Source organism: Heterocephalus glaber, unplaced genomic scaffold (genome assembly GCF_053883595.1).
Source record: "Heterocephalus glaber isolate CG9 unplaced genomic scaffold, H.glaber_assembly_v1.0 deba00001532, whole genome shotgun sequence".
Lineage (NCBI taxonomy): Eukaryota > Metazoa > Chordata > Mammalia > Rodentia > Bathyergidae > Heterocephalus > Heterocephalus glaber.
In genome coordinates this window covers 14,016,451-14,038,639 of record NW_028258330.1, presented here as the reverse complement: position 1 = coordinate 14,038,639, position 22,189 = coordinate 14,016,451, and the positions used below count along the sequence as shown (strand labels likewise).

The 22,189-nt window shown below is 36.9% G+C and overlaps 1 protein-coding gene and 1 long non-coding RNA gene across 26 annotated transcripts in view; both read left to right on the top strand.

Moving 5' to 3' along the window:
• The window catches only part of Plcb4 (phospholipase C beta 4), a 384,134-nt gene that overhangs the window by 45,312 nt on the left and 316,633 nt on the right, over nt 1-22,189 (top strand). The window lies entirely within an intron of this gene.
• LOC147824653 (uncharacterized) overlaps nt 1-22,189 on the top strand; it is an 85,178-nt gene that overhangs the window by 44,810 nt on the left and 18,179 nt on the right. Inside the window, exon 2 of the long non-coding RNA XR_015441967.1 lies at nt 11,661-22,189. This exon is cut by the window's right edge and continues 18,179 nt beyond it. This is a non-coding gene — a long non-coding RNA (uncharacterized LOC147824653). The remainder of the gene's footprint in view (nt 1-11,660) is intronic.

Sequence of the window (22,189 nt, the reverse complement as noted above, 5' to 3'; positions counted from 1 at the left end):
ATCAATGAAGCCAAGAGTTGGTTCTTCGAAACAATAAACAATATTGACAAACCCTTAGCCAACCTTATCAGAAAAAGGAAAGAAAAGGCCCAAATCCATGCGATTAGGAATGAAAAGAATGAAATTACAACAGATCCAGCAGAAATCCAGAGGATCATCAATACCTACTTTGAGAAACTATATGCCAATAAGATGGAAAGCACAGAAGAAATGGACAGATTCCTAGATATGTATGAATTACCAAAGTTGAATGAAGAAGACCTAAAAATTCTAAACAACCTAACATCAATCAATGAAATTGAAAACGTAGTTAAAAACTTACAAACTAAGAAAAGCCCGGGTTCTGATGGCTTCACTGCTGAATTCTACAAGATATTTAGAGAGGAACTACTGCCACTACTGTTTAAACTCATCAATGAAATTGAAAGGAAAGCAGTACCCCAGAATTCATTCCTGGAAACAAGCATCACCTTGATTCCCAAAGCAGAGAAAGACCCAACCAAAAAAGAGAACTATAGGCCAAGCTCACTAATGAACATAGATGCAAAAACCCTTAATAAGATACTGGCAAATAGAATGCAGAAGATCATCAAGAAGATCATACACCCTGACCAAGTAGGATTCATCCCAGGGATGCAGGGATGGTTCAACATACACAAATCAATAAATGTAATACACTATATTAATAGAACCAAGACAAACACCATGTAATCATCTTAATAGGTGCAGAAAAAGCATTTAACAAAATCCAACACACATTTATGATAAAAACCCTACACAAAATTGGACTAGACTGTCTCTACCTCAATCTGACAAAACCAATCTATGAAAAAACCAACAGCCAATATTATACTAAATGTTCACTAAGTGAAATCCTTCAAACTAAAATCAGGAACAAGACAAGGATGTCCACTATCACCACTCCTGGTCAACATAGTTTTGGAAACATCAGCTATGATAATTAGACAAAAGAAAGAAATAAAAGGAATAAAGATAGGAAATGAAGAAGTCAAATTGTCATTATTTGCAGATGACATGATACTCTATATAGAAGACTCTACGAACTCCACCAAAAGTCTTCTAGATTTAATAACCAAATTCAGTAAAGTAGATAGATACAAGCTCAACACACAAAAATCAATAGCTTTCCTCTGCATGAACAACAGACTCACTTAGAGAGAAATAGGGCAAACAATTCCTTTCACAATAGCATCCAAAAAACTGAAATACCTAGGAATCAACCTAACAAAAAAAATCAAAGACCTCTTCTCTGAAAACTATAGCACTCTGAAAAGAGAGATTGAACACCATATCAGAAAATGGAAGGACATCCGTTGCTCCTGGGTAGGAAGGATCAACATAGTGAAAGTGGCCATACTTCCAAAATTACTATGTAGATTCAATGCAATCCCAATTGAAATCCTAGCAGCATACTTTATGGACCTTGAGAAAACAATCCACAAATTCATTTGGAACAAGAAGAGACCCAGAATAGCAAAAACAATTCTAGGTAACAGAGACATGGCAGGGGGTGTCACAACCCCCAACTTGAAACTATATTACAAAGCTATGGTCATAAAAACAGCATGGTACTGGCAAAAAACAGACCCGAGGACCAGTGGAACAGATTAGAAGATGAAGAAACAACTCCAGACACACTCAGCCAGCTCATCTTTGACAAAGGAACCAAACACCCTCACTGGAGGAAAGATAGCCTCTTTAATAAATGGTGCTGGAAAAATTGGATTTCATCTTGCCAAAGATTAAAACTAGCCCTATATCTCTCACCATGCTCTAAACTAAAATTGAAATGGGTTAAAGATCTAAATATTAAAATAGAAACACTGAACTAGCTGGAACAGAGGTTAGGTAGAACTCTTGAAGACATTGGGGTAGGAAAAGATTTTATGAACAAAACCTCAGTTGCCCATGAACTAGCACAAACAATCAACAAGTGGGATCTCTTCTTACTAAAAAGCTTCTGCACAGCAAGAGAAACCACCAACAGAGTGAAGAGACAACCTACAATGTGGAAACAAATTTTCACCAGCGGTCCCTCAGACAAAGGTCTACTCTCTGTAATCTATAAAGAATTTAAAAAAGTCAGACCTCCCAAATTTAAATACTCAGTCCAAAAATGGACATCTGAAATGGACAGACAAAGAAGTAGAAATAGCAAATAAACACATGAAAAAATGTTCAACCTCACTGGTCCTTGGAGAGATGCAAATGAAAACAACACTGAGATTGCACCTCATCCCAGAAAGAATGACTGCTATCATGAAATCAACCAATAACAAATGCTGGTGGGGCTGTGGGGAAAAGAGGAACCCTGCTCCACTGCTGGTGGGAATGTAGATTGGTGCAATCACTGTGGAAATCAGTATGGAGGAACCTCAAAGAACTAGGACTGGAAGTCCCATTTGACCCAGCTATTCCCCTGCTGGTTATCTTTCCCAAAGAATTAAAAGTATCATACCACAGTGATATATGTGTGCCCATATTCATAGCAGCACAATTTGTAATAGCTAAAACTTAGAACAGCCCAAATGCCCATCAACTGAAGACTGGATAAAGAAAATGTGGGTTTTTTATAAAATGGAGTACTACTCAGCCATAAAAAATGAGAAATTAGAGACATTTATAGCTAAATGGATGCACATTTCATTTAAGAGAAATAAATAGGACATACATGTTTAAATACGAAATAGTTTCTCTAGTATGAGAATCTGAAAGTGTAAATAAGGATTAAAAGGTATCATAGATAATGTGAAATAGGAAGAAAAGGGGCAAAGGGGAAGAGGAAGTGGGAGGAGTAGGGGAAAGGAGAGAAGGGAATGGAATTAATATAAGAAAATGAAAAAATGGAAAGAAAGTCTTTGTAAATAAGGAGGGATGGAGGCCTTCAAGGAAGGGCAGGAGAAGGGGGAAAAATAAGAACCAGGAGAAATTAGGTAAAGGTGTAAATTTCCAGTGATGAATTTCATTATACTGTATACCTAAAATGTACCAATAAAATTAAATTTAAACAATAAACATTATTCTAAGGCTTAGTTCATGTACTGTGAACACTGTGTCTATAGACTACATCAAAATTTCCAGGAATAATATTTTATTAAGTTTGTAAATCCTCAGGTAATAAATTGAAATCAACAGTCTTGATGGTTCTCCTGAAAATTGAAGTGAAGTATGAATAAATTTTTATTTAGGTAAATGAGGTAGTATATCTTATTTAATCATGAAAATCCCTCCATATTCCAGTGTTCTTTGAATAATAGAATATTTTAAAACTGCATATAGTACAATTAAGATGTAAGTTTAGTATAATGAATTCGGAGTTACTCATTTAATTTGAATTACTGGTGGACCTGGGCCTCCATCTTAGTGAATATTTGTGGGCAAGAATTTGTTTAGCTTTAATAAAGCTCATTGCATATTACATTAATTTAAGTATAATTTTTAGGCTCTTAATTTGTTCTTTTTCAGTTTATAATATGCTTTCTTTACCAAATATTTAATATCACTTTTGAAATAGTTAAAATGTGAATATACACAAAATTTTGTGTCATTCTTCACATATGATCACTAAATTAGTGCTTATGATGTTGTTCTACAGATGCACATGTATTCATGAATCGGTGTGTATGATTTTAAATCTTTTATGAAAGAAAATTATAAAATTACAAATATATGGTGCCCAATTCAGTTCTCTTCACTCCCCTCCATTTCTCATCCCCTAGAAGAAACTACTTAGTGTTCTGTTTTTATTTCTGTTTGTTTTTATATTTTGCCTCATATATTTGCTCATTGTATATATATATATAGGACATGTGTGTATACACATGCAAGAGTATTGTATAGTGCAAAAACTTACATATCGGAGATCATTTTGGCTGCCCAGTTCTGTTCCTTTAGTTAAGACTTGGAGGAGGCAGGCAGGGCCCAGGGCACCGAATTGGTGCTGGTATCTGTCCTCTGCCTTCTCTTTTCTTAGCCCATGATAGAACTTTATAGAAACCCCTGGTATTTGTTAGATTAAAGTCTTGGGATCTTTTCTCATCAAGTGAATTCTAAAAACAAAAAAACAAAAAACAAAAAAACCCAAACTTGCCAAGTTCTATGAGTAATGTGAAAAAATAGAAATAGAAATATGACATGACTTAAATGGAATTTATAGATCAAATGGTAGGGAGTGGACATCTTTAACACATTGAGTTTGCCCATCTATAAATATTTGAGCTCTAAGTATTTAACTATTGATTTAGGTTGCCATTGAAGAATTCCCATTGAAGAAATTGTTTTCTTTTCCCAATGATGTCAAGCATGCTTTTCATCCAACTTATTTCTGTGTGCCTTAAAGGTCTTGTTGTTGTGAATGTGATTTGTTTTAAAAATTATATTTTCTAATTGGTTGTAGTTGGTGTATATGAAACTGCTGATTTTTGAGCATTTTGTCTGTTTCTGCAACTTGCAGGACTCTCCTGACAATTCCAACTTGTACTTGTAATTTAATAGTTAGATGGTATTTCATCTATCATGTAGTTTAATGTTGAACACATGGGAAGTTGCTGGTATCTTCTGTTTCAAGTATAATTACAGTACACCTATTCATACATAGTGATTTTTCTTCTTTCTGAGTATTTTATCAGAATAGTTTCTGTAATTTCTGTTAAAGGGTGTGAACATGGATTTATAGCACAGGCTTTGTGTCACCAAATTGCTTTGCAGATAGTGTTGAATCCTTTCACATTGCCACCAGGAGTATAGGAGACCATCACTAATTCTGAATTCTGGGAATATTGCCTGAAACCTTGAGGAGTCTCCTGGTTGACTCTCAGTGTTTGCTATTACCCTGTTTAATCCTCCCCAGGCAGTGAGACTGATCCTCAAATATCAGATTGTACAATTCCTTTGCTGTCAGTTCTCTAATGGATTTCCTTTAGATGTAGATTTAACCTAAACTTCTTGCCAGGACTTATGTATTCTGGTCCTTTTCTGCCTTCTAATCTTCTCTCCTTCTGTTTCCTGTGTCTCAGCCATATTGTTTTGTTTGGTTTTTTTTTTTGGTACCAGGCATCGAACTCGGGTCCTTGCACTTGTGCAGCAGGCAGCGAAACCGCTGAGCTAAATCCCTGGCCCATATTCATTTTTTGCTTTTGCCCAGACTTGCTGACCTCAATCCTGCCTCAGGATCTTTGCACTGCAGTTCCACCTGCCTAAAACACACTCTATGTTCTTATATGACTGCCTCTTCTCATTGTTCTTGTTTCTTGCTCTGTTATTCTCTCCCCAGAGGAGAATTTCATGTCTACCCTACTTAAAATACTTCCCTTTGGGCACTCTCTTTTTATTTTACTTATTTTCTTTATGTAATTTCCATTATCTGAAATTATTATGTATCCCTTATTACTTGTTTGTTTTCTCTTAGTCTTCCAGCAGACTATTAAGGTCCTTGAAAAACTGGCTTTGTCTAAATTCTTTATTTTCACACTATATTGAAAAATTTGGCAGCATATTAAGAATGTAAAGTGAAAAGGAACAAATTAATACTAACAATGTTTTAAATCCATTACATCTAAAATATTATTTTCACATGGAATCATTGTAAACATTATAGATGAAATATTTTACCTTCCTTTTTTTCAGTTCAAGTCTTCAGAAGTGTTGTGTAATTTACATGTATAGCACACCTCAGTTTGGGGGAGCCACGTTTCCATGCTCAGTAGCCACACATGACCAGTAGCCATTTGGGAGAGTGGAGGGGTAGAACAATGGCTGAGTCATTGAAAGAAATCAACAGATACTTGCTGAATGGATGAAAAACTGAATGCACTAATGAATTTGCTGTTGCAGAGCCAGATGCTTTGTGACCTAAAATTGGTTTACTTCCTGAAAAACCCATCCTGAGTTGAAAATGTCATCCTTGGAAAATGCATTTAATACACCTAACCGATGAGAAATCACTGCCTACCAGCACAGTGCACCGGAGTGTGGGTTGTTTTTTCTGATCTCATGGCTAACAGGGGGCTACCCTTTGCTGCTGTTCTGCATCTGGAGAGAGTGTGGCACAGTGTGTAGAAAAAGGTAAAAAGGTAAAAAGTTGAAGTTTCAAAGTGCAGCTTCTGCTTTACAGTGGTGAATGCACCACCGTAAAGTTGAACCATTGTAAGTCGGGGACTACATAAGTAATGAAAACCTGAGTCCAATTAAGAGTAAAATTAAGATCTCTGAAAGAGTGACTTAGTATTGGAGGAAAGCAAGGCATTAGCACATATCCCTTATGAAACACTGTTGTGGGGTCTCGATGGTTTCAGTTACGAGTCATTTTTATTAAGATCCTCTTACACACTTTAGGGCCAGGCATGTAGCTCAGTGCCTGCCTGCCTCGCAAGCGCAAGGTCTGGAGTTTGATCCCCAGTACCAAAAAAAAAAAAAGATCCTTTTACACACTTTAGTAATACCCCTATATTAGGCACTGAAAACATGAGACCAACAAGACAAAGTCCTCAAGATGTCTCAAGTCTGGTGAGCCTATAAGAACTTGTTGCTTTGATGTCTTGTAGTTATGTGTTATTGAATAGTTGTGTGTATTATGGCTTAATTTTCCACAGTCTAAATTTTATTAATAATGCAAAACATATTCAGACAAATAGTTATGAGTGCAATTGTGCAAATAGTTATGAGTGCAACCACTTTTTATTAAACATACTTTATGGAAACTTATCATACTGCTCCAGTCCTAGCAGGAGCACATATGTGCCTATACTCTTATCAGATGTTTCTCTGGGTTACATTTTCAACTCACCTGATATATCCTTCAAGCATGAGTCTTAAAATCTTTTCAGCTGTATTGTAGGTGCATTGAAATTCTAAATGATATCCAATATGGTCTTTTCTTCGTTTTCACCTTATAATTGGCAAGATCCCATAGGAAAAAATCATTATTGGTGCTATAAAAGCACTTCTTGTCTGTCACAGTTGGGAAATGAAAGTTTCGTAAAGGTCAAAAGAAACTGCGCCCCCAATTATGGTGATGACTTGTACATCACAAATAGTTTAATAGCTTGGAACCTGTCTTGGTCTCCCTCACAGTGTAAAAAGGGAAAGGAAAAAGGAAAAAAAACCTCATCACTCTATAATGATTTTACTGTATAGTTTTAAGAAGCATGAAAAGGAGCTTATTTAAAAATGATTTGATCAACATCTATGTATATTGTCTGTGATTTGGAACTCTTTAAATTATATAAACCCCCAAGTTTATTAGTTCACCTTTATTAATTTGTCAAGGTTAATGTCTGCATAATGAGTTGAGGATAATTAAAGATTTGTTGGCAGCCATCTGCTAGTGTTTATGCAGGATAGTAAGTTTTATAACTCATCTTCGAATATTTCCTAAGGAGATTGTATGGCCACTGAACCAATTTTAAAAACACAAACCACGTCTTAGGTGAGCTAAGAATCTGTCAGCACATGCCAGCCTATTGGCAGGTCTGCTGATGGAGCTCCAAGGAGCATAGTGTGTGTTTGCAGACACTGTTGGTAGTGGATGATGCCAGCCAGCCCAACTCACGACCTAGCAGTTCCTTTTCCCAGCAATCTGCTTTGGCAGGCAGTCTGCTGCCAGCATCTGTGCTCCTTATTCTGCCCTAAGAAGGGCACCCTCCTTGTTCTCCTTATTCTGATCTGCATGACTGAAGGGAGCAAGCTGACTGAGCATGGTACTTTTCTGAGCACCTACTGTGTGTAGTTTCTCAATTGATGGATCATGCAGATGACCATGTCAAAGTTAAAGACAGGTTTGGTATAATGCAAGTGTTTCTGGGGTTATCTTACACAAATTCCCATTTCCTCTGCTCTCCTTTGACACACTTCTTTCCTAACTTTTCTTTCTTGCTCTGTCTCAGTGATGACTTGCCATCTCCTGCTTGAATAGCCGGTAATTACCAGCTGCACTCCATTCCAGTTTTAAAATCTCTCTCACCTCCAACCTCTTCGCTTTGTTTTCAGGGATTATATTACTCCTCCCCTGAATATATTTATTTGCCTCCTCCTGTGTTTTCCCCATATTCTCCTGCTTTCCCTGTCCCAAGCTCACCTCTGTTTAGCCATTTTCTAGGGGCACTGATCTGATGCCAGAGCCTCGTGTTGAAGCTTTTCATGGTATACTGTTGCCTGACAAATAACCAAAAATCCCCAAATTCCTTAACACTAAAGAAAAGGAAAATTAAAAAACCAAAAGTCCTTAATTGGGCTGTCAAGAAATTTCTCCTCCATGCCCTGAGGCTTCCACTTCCCTCATAGCTTTATTTACCTTCTTCAAATTGAATGGTCCCTAAACAGCATCAGCTGCTCTGCCACTGTGCATTTCCCCAATCTAAACTGCTTTTTGTCCCACCTGTGTGCACCCAACCTTCTCTGGATGTAATGTGGTCTCCCTGACCAGGGGGCTCACATCAAACCCTTGCCTGGATGATCTTCTTGTCTTAACAGTCTCCTGGCTCTTCAGACCTCTTCTGAAGTTCTCAAAGCTTTGCCCTTTGAAAGGCTTTATCCATTCACTGTCAGAAACTCTGCCCACTGTCCTGGGTCCTCTTGGTAGGCTGCCACACCCTGGCATTCTCAAAAGGCATGGGCAAATGCTTCTTGGACTTCTCCCTGCTATGGAACATTTCCACTTCTCTGTTCTTTTCCCGCTATTGTTTGCTCTGTAGCCACCACCCTCAGTGGTGATCTTGTCTTTTCCCTGCTGGCTTCTCCCAGGCTCTGGGCTCCTCTTTCATGTTGCTCCACCTGTTCCCCTAATTTTTGTTGTAATTTCTCATCACTTCCTCAAACTATTTATTCTGAGCTGCCTGTTTTCTTCCTTTTAATTTCATCAATATTGGTCCTGAATACTTAGTCTCCAGGCCTAGACCAACTTATGTCTGTTCTAAATCTAGGAACTGGTGAGTTTATAATTTCCTAGCACAAGTAGGCCAGTAATTGAATGCACAGTTATGAAGTATGCCGCTAGAATGTTCTGACAGTATTTAGGGAGTGTTGTTTTGCTTTCCTGTGAAAGACAAAAATGAGTCCTCATCAGAAAGAGCACTCTCATGCTGTGTTTTGAATCAAATATGTACAACACAGGCCACTCTGACCAATATGCGTAAACAACATCAGTCTCAGAAGTGTGATGTTTGTGATTATGGAAATTATTTTGGTGTTTTCCATTTATTTATATTAAAGTGATCATGCTTAATATTTCTGACATCAGATTTATGTCTTTTGGTCTAAAATTTGATAGTATTAGATGTGAAATCTTATAGCTTTCTATTTGAATTATCATTGACAGTGTTCCTCTCAATTTGTTTTTCCAAGAACTTTTGAACAGTAATGTTGCTTATTTAAGTATTTTCTTATGTCAGTGTTGGCACTGAAAGATAAAGTTTAAACATAAAATATGTTCTTTGGATTCTCTTTTTGTAGATAGACTGACATTTTAGTATTCAATGATTATTTTCTAATATAAATAGAGAATAGAGATGAAAGAACATTATTATATTTAACATTTTTTTCTGGTTAGAAAAATCATGCTTACTGTAGATAACTGAAAATTCAGGGAAATAGTAAAATGAGGATCATTGTTGTTTCAACATGCATACTATGAATCACTACTTTTTGTTACATACATCATATATAATACATTTTGTAATTTGTAAATAAAGTTGAGATGATAATGCACATGTACTTTTTAATCTTGCTTTTTCTGGTGATATTGTCTTGTGATTACTCCCTAGATAACTTTGTTTATATAATTTAGTTAAACATGGCTTTTAGCGCATGCATACTTTTAAATCATGAAGGATTGTAACTTATTTCAAGAATCTTCTGTTACTAGATAGTTAGATAATTTTTGTTTTATTCTTTAAAATCACTTCTGCTCCTTCCTCTTCAAGGTATGGATATTTAAAAATCATCACGTCACAGTATATTTCACAAGAAAACATAGATTAATTAAATATACACCTTTGATTTAAATAATGTAGCATCAAGACACCAGAAACAAAGGGATTAATTTTGTTTGATGAAGGAATATAACAATCAGATTCATGTAAGTAAAGGACCAGCTTCATGTGCCTTGATATTGGCCCAAGTTTGGAGAGTAACGTATTTACAGACCATTAGCTTTAATACTTTACTCTTGAGACCACTTGTCGTAGTGAATTGTCAGTTATTGTGCACCTAAGTGTTGATAAAGAGACCATTGGACTTGCAGTTTGAAAGCCAACATTTATAAATGTGCAGGAATTGAATTATACATGTGATAGTTCCATGAGGAACTACTGCATCATCCCCTGTCTGGACACAGTGTCTGGTCTTTGAAAGATTTTAGTGCCTATAAAAAATAAGAAATAATAAAAATGTACACTTGAGTAAATGAGTACACAATTTTATGTTTCTACAATGTAAACTGGGAAAAATGTTTCTTTTAAAAAACCCCCAAGAACTATGGACCTATATTTCTTTATTAGGCACGCACTGAATTAATTTATCTAATACCTTGGATTAAGAAGGACAGAAATTGGAGCTATATAAATATACTTACCTGAGTATTGTGGCACGAACCTGTAGTCCCAGGTGGGAGGCTGAACCAGGAGAACTGAGAGTATGAGGCCAGCCTAGGCAACATAGTGAGACTGCCTGTCTCAAGAAAAAGGGCCTTCTCTTTATATGCAACTGTGCTAGTCAGCTTTCTTGTTGCTGAGAAAGAATACCTGATGCCCACAACTTCAAGAAGAAAAGGATTTATTTTGGCTTACAGTTTCAGAGGTTATAATCCATGGTCAGCCGGCTCCAAGGCATAAACATTATGATACAGGGGGATGGCAGAGGAAATCTGCTCACCTCATGGCTGTTGAAGGGGGAGGGAGGGGAGAGGAGGGGAGGGGAGGGGAGGAGAAGAGAGGAGAGATCCAGAACAAGAGTACAGGTTACAGTCCCAGTAACTCACCTCCTCCAACCAGGCCCCACCGTGTAGCACCACATTCAGTTATGAACTGAGAATAGCATCTCCATGACCCAATCACCATGCAAAAGCATCAACTATGCACACATAAGACTTTTCTAAACCATAAGAGTGACTTAGTGAATGTATCAAAAACATGTATTCTTCATTGCTTATTTACCACTAATTTATAAACAATGTTTGCTATTTCAAAATCTGTGTACTTTAAAAAAAATCTTTTATTAGTACATTTTAGGTATACAATATGTTTACATTTATCATTGGGTGCTTGTACCTGTACATGATGTATCTTGGTTCTTATTTTTTTCCGCATTACCTGTGCATCTTTCACCCCCCGCCCACCCTTCCCTATTTACATAGATTTCGTTTCCATTTTTTCTTTTCTCCTAATTTTTCCTTTCCCTTCTTTCCTTTCCCCTTCCTTGTGTACTTTTAAAATACATATTACTATTCCATGACTAAGCAATATTTCCCATTTTATTGTAAAGATGCCTTTTGCTTTAAATATGCCTATTCTAAATAATCACTCTGAGAAACCCCTGGGAATCTTTTGTTTTCTTCGTTCCAACTGTTTAATTTTATATTGAACAGAAAGGTCAATATTTGTTACATGAAAAGTCCCCCTTAAATTTTATTTCTTCTTTTTTTTAAGCACAAAAGTAATACTTGCTTGCTGGAAGAAAAAAAATACAGATGACCAGAAGGTAAAGAGTTTATTTATTTTACCCTCTCTTTTCATTTCATATTCTTCCCAAGAGGCAAGTCATAAATAAAGTTCAGTGAGTGTTCTTCCAGACTTTTCATAAAAACTTTTACACAGGTAGGTAGGTAAATAGGTAGATGTTGTTAGGCAGATGATAGATTTTCCTAGATTAATTAACTCAGTTCTGTCAAATAGTATACTATTTGCAGTATAATACAGAATCTACAAGTCTGAATTGAGTGAAGTTGTCACATTGCATGTAGCTATTATGAGCAGGAATTGACAGACGTTTTCAGCAGAAGGCCAGAAAGTAAGGATTTTTGGCTTGGTGGGGTATATTGTTTCTGTCAAGACAATTCAGTGCTGTAAACCCTAAGGCAGCTGTAAACAATCCCCAAATGAATGGGTGTGTCTGAGTTCCAACAAACCTCTGAATTTTGAATTTCATATAATTATCGTGTGTCATGAAGTGTCATTCTTCTCTGGATTTTTTCACAGCTATTTACATGTGTAGAAGTCAGTCTTAGCTCATGGTCTCTACAAAAGCAGATGGCAAGCCTGATTTGTTTGTTGAGGGTAGCTTGCCAACCTCTGGTCTAGATATTTATTTTAGAATCATTTACGAAATTAAATCATACATTTTAAAGAGGTAAATGGCACAGAAGGATTGGTGAACTAAGGCAAATCAGTAAGAACAGCAAACCAAATATCTCTTTTCTGGAATAGTCACTTGATAATTTTGGACAGTGAAGAAAAAAGAACACATGTAAGAAAACTGCAACGAGAACAAAGAGGAAGAGAGTGAGTTGATGTAGAGTCAAGGGCTGGAGGACTAAAGGGTGTCTTGATGTTACTGCCAGTCCATCAACTCCTGTGCCCATTATCCAGCAAAAAACAGTCCTGATTCTTTTTAACATTCTGCTGCATGTGGAGACCTCTCTTAGCATCTATCATCTTCTATGAACTTTGCTTTACTGAGTTAGCTGAAAGTGTCATCTTTGTAATCAATGATTTTGTATGTCCTTTGAATTGAATTTTTAAAAGTTTATTAGTCATGAAATTTTTCTAATTATTAGAAGATAAAATGGCAATATTGAAGGTAGCTTAGGAGGCACATTTCATTTTAAACCTCCCCTGAATAAATGCTTTCTATGTTAATGCTGGCCCCATTAACTTATTTCAAGGGATGTTCTCTGAATGCTTCTGACCATCTTGACTTGATCAGTTCATTCGCTCAGTGTGTCTCTTGGTGGCAATTCTGTTTTCAGACTGGTGAGAACACTGTGATCCAGTTTTGTTCTCTTCTGGAGCAATTGTTTGTTTTATAATAGTAAAACAATAGGGAATGAATTGAGGTACCTGTGAAATTGTTGTTTTCCACCATAATTTAGGTAATGCAACATAAAACAAAAAAATTATTTTTCCTGCAAGAACTATCTGATTTTATGCTTTCTATGTGATTTAAAGTGTGTATGCTAAGTTTGTTGTGCTTTTTCAAAAACTCATTTGTCCCACATTTCGCTTTGCTTACGTGAAGTGGAGAATAAGATAGCATTGTATTTTTTCCAACATTTCAGTTGGCAGTTTTGGAGATTGAGGTATATTTTTATTAGAGAGTCAGAGTAAATGTTTATATATACATGTATAACATAAATATTTAAGTATATAAATGTATAAATATTTAAATATATTAAATATACACATTTAACAAATATATGTACATAAGTATATAAAATATAAATACACAAATATAATACATGCATATATACATACACACATGCACACATATGAAAAGAGATTATAACTTTTATTCTCTGAAGAAGTTTATAGTATAAAACTTAGAAACTGTAGACCAACTAAGAAGTAAATGAAAAAAGTAGATGTTTACCATGAGGCTCTAACCACTAGTGATATTTTGGGAAATAACCTTCTAGTCTCGTGTCTGTCTCTGTATGCATATGCTACATGAGGTGTGATCAAACAATGCAGTAAATGTTTTAATAAAGAATTATTCTACCAAAAGACATATTGTAATTAATTACCCTCAAAATACTCCCCCCTTGCTTTGAACACATTTACCCCATTTTTCTTGTCATTCCTGAAACAGTTCTAGAAGTCTTTTTTTTGTGAGTATTTTTAGTTGTACTGTCATCGCTGCCTTGATTGTGTGAAATGATTCAAAACTTTTACCATTTGTGGACATTTTGACTTTAGGGAAGAGCCAGAAGTCACATAAGGCCAGACTCAGTGACTAAGGCAAACGAGGATGTACTGTTATGTTTTTGTTTGACAGAAATTGCTGTAAATATTTTGAATTGATTCAGGACATCGAGGCAGCCATGAAAAGACACCCATGAAAGAGAACTTCCAGAGTGGCTGCAGAAAATGGCAAGAATGATGGGATAAGGTGTTCAAATCAAGAATTAACAGCAATGTGTCTTTTACTGGAATGTATTTTAAAACTTTTAATTAAAACATTCAGCATATCTTTTGATCACACATCATATGCACACTTACAAGATCCATTTTTTCCTTTATTTCCCAGACCATATTTGTTACTTGGCTTATGTGTGCCAGGCACAGTGTAAGGTGCTGGTGCAGAGCAGCGAACAGAGCAATCCCCTCTCTCCTGAAGTTTACTTTGTTCTAGTGTGAAATACACAGTAGCTCACAGGTCACTGTATATCTGGTGGTGGTGAAGGCTGTGAAGAAAATGAAACAAAGGAAAGGGACAGAAAGGGTCTGGAACGTGTGTGTGTGTGTGTGTGTGTGTGTGTGTGTGTAAAGGTAAGGATAGTGCTAGGATTGTACTATCCACATTCTTGACTAGCCTGCATTTCTAAAATGAAAAATATAGCATGCACATTTTCCATGTTTTTAAACATTCTTCTAAGCAAGCTTTATTTTGAATGGCATACTCTATTTAAATGAATAAATAAGTTTTCTTTAACTAGTTTTCTGGTATTAAAAACGATATCATTCTTTAAAAATTCCTATTATGGCTAAAGCGGTTAGAAATATCATTCACTGAAGATGCACTTTTGGCACATCTTTAGGATAAATTCCTTAGCATAAAATTATTAGATCAAAGAGTAATCCTGTTGAGCCAGGTGTGACGGTGGACGCTTGTAATTCCAGCACTAGAGGGGCTGAGCCAGGAGCATGATGGCAGGTTCGAATCACCTTGAGCTGCATAGTGAGTTCAAGGCCAGCTTGAACTGCAAAGGAACCCGATCTTCAAAAAGCAAACAAGCTAACAAAAACAAACAGAGGAATCATATTAAAGCTCTCAATATGCGCCCATAAAATTAAATAGATATAGCTATCTCATAACTGTTTTCCTTTCCTTAGACCCCTTTGCTCTTCCCTTCATATCTTCAAAGTTTCAAATCCAAGCAAAAGTAGGCAGTATTCTCACATTTAAAGAACTCTGCTGTGGTAACAAACAACTTTAGTGGCCAGTTTTATTTTTTTGTTTCTGAAGTCAGGTTCTTATTGTGGGTGAGCAAGCTAATACACTTACAACTGCATTATTTCACCAGCTAACAAAGCCCTATTGTTGCTCACAAAGTTGGTATGAAATGAAGAAAAAAGAAATTGAGCACAACAAACCAGCAGCCTTGGAGATGTGAGAGGGTCAGAGCAAGTTTCAACATGTCATTTCATTTGGGTTTTTTTAAGTCTGAAAAAAGTCTGAGAATATTGAACTGCAGTACAAAAGAAGCATTCAGTCTAGGAAGAAAATAATTTTATTCTTTTTAGCTTACCTTATGACAGATTTTTTAATTCTAGCCAAAACATGAAATTTATTATGTTTAGGTTAAAATTTCCTACTTTACTGTCACCTTTCACTGGTTTTCTTTCAGTTGACATTACATGTAATATTAATATGTATTAACAATATTGACGCACATGCTCGTACAGTATTTCTCTGTGCAGATAGTACTGCATTTCTTCATTTGAAAGCTGTATAGGGTAGAGGTCGGCACATAAAAATTAGTGGCTACTGCAAGTGCACAGGCCCTGAGGTAGGAATGAGGTTAGACCAGTTTGAAGAACAGCAAGGAGGCCAGTGTAGCTGAGGTGCAGCTTGGAGAAAAGGAGAAAGTGGAAGATTTGGCACCAAGGAATTAGTAATTTAGCAGCTTTAACCCTTTTCAGAAATCAAAGGCAAAAGTAGATGGTCTATGTTGAGACAGACCTCAAAATCTTGGGTGCACGGAAATCGTATCACATGGGATTCTGAGTAAGCAGGTCCAGGCTGGGGTGTGAGACTGCACCTCCCTAACAAGGCCCTGGGGAATATGCCTTACTACAGATAAAAGATGAATCACACTGCCTTCTTTTTACTTTTGTACATTTTCAGTGGTGATCATACATTAGTAACAGAAAAAAAGTAAATAAATCTAGTTTTTCGGTAGTATAGCCTTTACCTAGTGATGATTTTCCTTGTGTCTCCTTTGCCTAACCTGATCCTTTTGAAGATCTTTGAGTGAGATGTTAGAGAAGATAATCTAGTCACATTGTTTTGGGCATTTCTTCTTTAAAACTGATGGTTAAATACTCATCATCTTTCATGTTAGCTATTTTAAGTGAATAGATCAGTGGTATCAAGCACATTCACATTGTTGTGCAAACATCACCACCCTTCATCTGCAGGGTTTTTCCATTTGCAAAATGAAAACTATATCCATTGACCAATAACTTCCCATTCCTCTCCTTGGTCCCTGGAAACCACTGTTCTATATTCTACTTCATTGAAATTGGCTCAATCTTCATATAAGTGGACTCACAGTGTGTTTGACCTTTTGTAACGGGCTTACTTCACTTACATTATATCCTCAGAGTTCATTTCATCCATGTGGTTGGGCATGTGTCATAATTTCCTTGCTTTTTAAGGCTGAATAATATCCTATGTTATACATAAGCCACATGTTGTTCATTCATTCAGCTATTATGGACACTGGTTTGCTTCTAGTTTTTGGCTATTGCTGTGATCATGGATGTACAATAACACAGCTCTGGAAATGGGTGTGCAAATATCTCTAGGCATCCTTGCTTCGAACTACCTACATTTGTGTCTCATTGCTTTCTCTGGTCACCCACTCCACTCTTATTTGAGCTGAGAAATCTATGTCTCCCTCCATGTTTGAGGTAAGCATTGGTGTATGTATGACTACCTCAGCTCCCTTGCCTCTGGGGTGGGTTAACTGGAGAAGAGTATTCTGCACCATCTCCTAGGACTGATCAGTAAGGTCAACCAATCACCATGGTGATAATTTGCTGGATATCACACTTCATCTAGGACTCTTTCCCTGGCTCTTTCCCACACTCTCCTACTAGTGCTTCCTGGAGCCACCTCTCAAATAAACTTGTTCTCTGATCTTGATTTAGGCTATGCTTCAGGAAAACTCAAACTAAGAGTGCTGAGAAGGTACGCAGTGAATGCCTGATTATACTTAGGAGTATTTTAGTGCTGGCAAGCAGCAGTGAGATGTGGATATTTGTGGTGGATTCTTAGTTGTCTACATTTGCCTTTCTAACTCATTCAGCCACATGTTCAAGAAGACAAACCTGTTCACATTAGCATTTGAGCCTTGTGACTTTTTTTTTTGTATTAAATTCTTTTATTGGTACATTGCAGGTATACAACACAATTACATTTCTCATTGGGAATTGTACCTTTACATAATGCATCTTGGTTCTTATTTTTTCCCCATTCCTAGCCCTCCCTTCATGCCCTCCACCCTTCCCTATTTACAAAGACTTTATTTCCATTTTTTCCATTTCTCATCATTTTTTCCTTTCCCTTCTTTCCTTTCCCCTGCCCCTCCCACTACCCCTACCCCTTTGGACCTTTTCTTCCTACTTTACATTATCAATTATTCATTCTAATCATTGGTACATTTTAGGTATACAACATAATGACATTCATCATTGGAAATTTGCACCTTTCCATAGTCTCTCTTGGTTCTTATTTTTCACCCTTGCCCAGCCCTCCCTTTAACCCCTCCAGTCCTCCCTATTTACAAAGATTTTGTTCCTATTTTTCCATTTTTCTCATATTAATCCCATTCCGTTCTATCCTTTCCCCTAGCCCTCCCACTTCCTTCCCCTTTGCCCCTTTACTTCCTATTTCACATTACTTATTATACATTTAGTCCTTATTTACACTTTCATTTTCTCACACCAGAGAAACTATTCGGTATTTACACATGTGTGTCCTATTTATTTCACTTAAGAGTATTGCCTCAATGTGCATCCACTTAGCTATAAATGTCTCTAATTTTCTCATTTTTTATGGCTGAGTAGTACTCCATTTTATAAAAATCCCACATTTTCTTTATCCAGTCTCCAGTTGATGGGCATTTGGGCTGTTTCCAAGTTTTAGCTATTACAAACTGCGCTGCTATGAACATGGGTGCACATATATCACTGTGGTATGATTCTTTTAATTCTTTGGGGAAGAGCCCCAGCAGTGGAATAGCAGGGTCAAATGGGACTTCCAGTCCTAGTTCTTTGAGGTATCTCCATACTGATTTCCACAGTGGTTGCACCAGTCTACACTCCCAGCAGCAGTGGAGCAGGGTTCCTCTTTCCCCACAGCCCCGCCAACATTTGTTATTGGTTGATTTCATGATAGCAGCCATTCTTTCTGGAGTGAAGTGGAATTTCAGCATTGTTTTCATTTGCATCTCTCCAATGACCAGTGATGTTGAGCATTTTTTCATGTATTTATTTGCTATTTCTACTTCTTTGTGTGAGAAATGTCTGTTCATTTCAGATGCCCATTTTTTGATTGGGTCTTTAAATTTGAGAGGTCTGATCTTTTTAAGTTCTTTATAGATTAGAGATAGAAGTCAGGAAGAAGACAAGGATGTCCACTATCACCACTCTTGTTCAATATAGTTTTGGAAACATTAGCCACAGCAATTAGACAAGAGAAAGAAATAAAAGGAATAAAGATAGGAAATGAAGAAGTCAAATTGTCATTATTTGCAGATGACATGATACTCTATATAGAAGACCCCAAGAACTCCACCAAAAGTCTTCTAGACTTAATAACCAAATTCAGTCAAGTAGCTGGCTACAAGGTCAACACACAAAAATCAATAGCTTTCCTCTACACCAATGACAGACTCACTGAGAGAGAAATAGGGCAAATAATTCCTTTCACAATAGCATCCAAAAAACTGAAATACCTAGGAATCAGCCTAACAAAAGAAATCAAAGACCTCTTCTCTGAAAACTATGGCACTCTGAAAAGAGAGATTGAAGATGATATCAGTAAATGGACAGACATCCCCTGCTCCTGGGTAGGCAGGATTAATATAGTAAAAATGACCATACTTCCAAAACTGCTATATAGATTTAATGCAATTCCAATTGAGATCCCAGCAGCATACTTCATAGACCTTGAGAAAACAATCCACAAATTCATTTGGAACAAGAAGAGACCCAGAATAGCAAAAGCAATTCTAGGTAACAGAGACATGGCAGGGGGTATCACAATCCCCAACCTGCAACTAAACTACAAAGCTACTGTGATAAAAACAGCATGGTACTGGCAAAGAAACAGACCTGAGGACCAGTGGAACAGATGAGAAGATGCAGAAACAATGCCAGACACACTCAGCCATCTCATCTTTGACAAAGGAGCCAAACACCCTCACTGGAGAAAAGATAGCCTCTTTAATAAATGGTGGTGGAAAAAGTGGGCTTCAACTTGCCAAAGATTAAAACTAGACCTATATCTCTCACCATGCACTAAACTAAAATCAAAATGGATTAAAGATCTAAATATTAAAATAGAAAGTCTGAACCAGTTGGAACAGAGGTTAGGTAGAACCCTTGAAGACATCGGTGTAGGAAAAGATTTTATGAACAAAACCTCAGTTGCCTGTGAACTAGCACAAACAATCAACAAATGGGATCTCTTCTTATTAAAACACTTCTGCACAGCAAGAGAAACCACCAGCAGTGTGAAGAGACAACCCACAATGTGGGAAAAAATCTTCACCTGCTCTTCCTCAGACAAAGATCTATTATTTCGAATATATAAAGAACTTGTGACTTTTTATACCATGAAATATATTTTGAAAGCTCTTTTTGCCTCTCAACTATCTCAACAACACATTTTCCTAATTTAGTTGCCATACATGGAGCTATATCCCAAAGAAAGAAAAAGAGTTTTACAAACAAGTAGGTTTCCTGTTGGTTAAGACAGTCATTTTCTATATATAGATGCTTGTTTCTGGCTTTTGCTACCATATGTAGCCTCTGGGGCTCATGTTGATTGTATCTGGTTTGTTGTTCTTGGCCCCTTTAGACATTATCTGTGTATTGTATATTTAATATAAAATTTTGTCTTTTGCAATGAGCTTGGAAGCAGACTTAGTTTCTTTTACCAGAGGTGCTACTCAAAATGAAAATGCTGTGCAGTCAGCAGTGTAACTCAGAGCTGTGCTTCAGTGTCTTTGAAGGAGTTTGACTTCTAGTGAGGTGTGAACTTTCATTGATCTTTGAGGTTTTTGAATGTAGTTTCTAGTTAGCCTTTATGAGCCAGCTCTCTATAAAGGTAGTTACTGCAAAGCCAGAGTAAGCCCCAGTCTTGTGATTTCAACGAGAAAATGTGTATGTCTTTGAAGACTGCAGCTATCACCCTCCCTACACCAGAAATAAATCTTTAACTGTCTGTATGGCAAAACAGTAGACTTATGCAAAGCCCAGAATGTCTGCTTACATCTTCCTCTTTGGGGTTTAAAAGATAAATTGCTTTAATTGACATGTTATCTGGCTGGCTTATAGGAAATAAATAATTTTCACAGTAGAAAGCAGTTTCAGTTACAAAAAAATAGGCAGTAATGCCACTCTAAGTGTTTCCCTCTTAATGTTGTAATAATATCGCAGCTGATGTTTTCTTTTTGGATTGTTTTTCCATGGAACCCCAAGTGAACTTATCTGATTTTCTGTGTTAGAGGTTGGAAATCTTCTTTGTTGAATTTGCATGAAGGTAACTATTTGGAAAAAAAGAAATTAACCTGTTTCTCAGTAGGCTATATTGAAACTGTGAGATCAGATAAGCAAGAAATTAATATGAAACCCAAGCAAAGTAAAAGTCTCCATTGATTATCTGAATTGATACAGAACATAATATTCACTATGCCCATCAAAATGTAGGAGGGCTGATTTAGGATGAGAAAATAAAGGCAACACTTTGTGAAAGGAATCTCTCAGGGATTCCTGGAAAGGCAGCTCACTCTCTTGCTTTCAACTGTGTGCCTTCTAGCTGTCACACAACATGTATGAAATTACTCAAATTAGAGGACACTTAGGGATGATATTAATAGGATGTCTTGAGGATTTTTTCATGGTTCGAGGAGCAGTAACTAATTTCTGCTTTGAGCCTGATCTGCTTTGCTGGAGATCCCTGAGCATGATCAGTTATTTCTGTCTAGCTGTTAGTCTTTCTCATTGCTGAAACAAAATATCCAACATTCACAAGTTAAAGGAGAAAAGGTTTATTTTTAGTTCACAGTTTGCAGAGGTTTCAGTCTATAGTTGGCTGTCTCCAAAGCAAGGCGGCAAGGCACAGCACATAGACATGGTGAAACAGTCCATGGAGTGCAGGCAGGAGGCAGTGAAGCAGCAGCAGAGAGCCTTCCTTTATCCTTTTATTCCATCCAGGCTACCAGCCTATTGTTTGGTGCCACCCACACCCAGGGTGGGCTTTCCCATTATCCTCACCCAGAACTATGAACCAATCAGTGGACTAATCCAATTACCACACCTTCATTGGAGTATCACATACCTTAGATCCAGCCATCTCTCAAAAGCACAAGAGGCTTTGGAGGGACATCTAAATATAAGTCATAACAACATCCATTGACCAAACAATTGATTTATCAACCAATTGAATAACTGATCTGTCAATCTGTCCTCCCAGTTCCTCTCTGCTCTCCTCCCTTTTCAAAGCTCCTAGATGTTGAGCTCTGATTTCTAATCTTATCTTGGAACCTCACTAGTAAGAGAACAGAATCTCAGTGACCCATATCTTTTTTCACTTGTTGAATGAAAGAATGAGATTGGCCCACTCCAGTACAGGGAGTGACTACATACATAGGCTCTGGATCAGGTGCTTTAGTTTAGATCCCAGCTCCACCACTTCCTGTCTGTAGGACTGTGGGAAGATTAACCTCACTGTGTCTCTATTCATTTCTGAAACAAGATTCATCATCATACCTATCAGGTATTCAGAAGATTCCTGGAACATGCTAAGTGCTCACTAAACATTAACTTCATTATTATTCCTTTCATTATCTATCAATATAGATATATCAATATAGACCGTCATTTCTCTGTCCCTTTCCTATTTCCCTGCCTGTGTTCATAAAGCTCACAGTCTAGTGTCAAGGCAAGCTTAATTACTTTGCAGAAAAGAGGAAGAAGGTGACTAATATATACTGGGTATGAGAAGA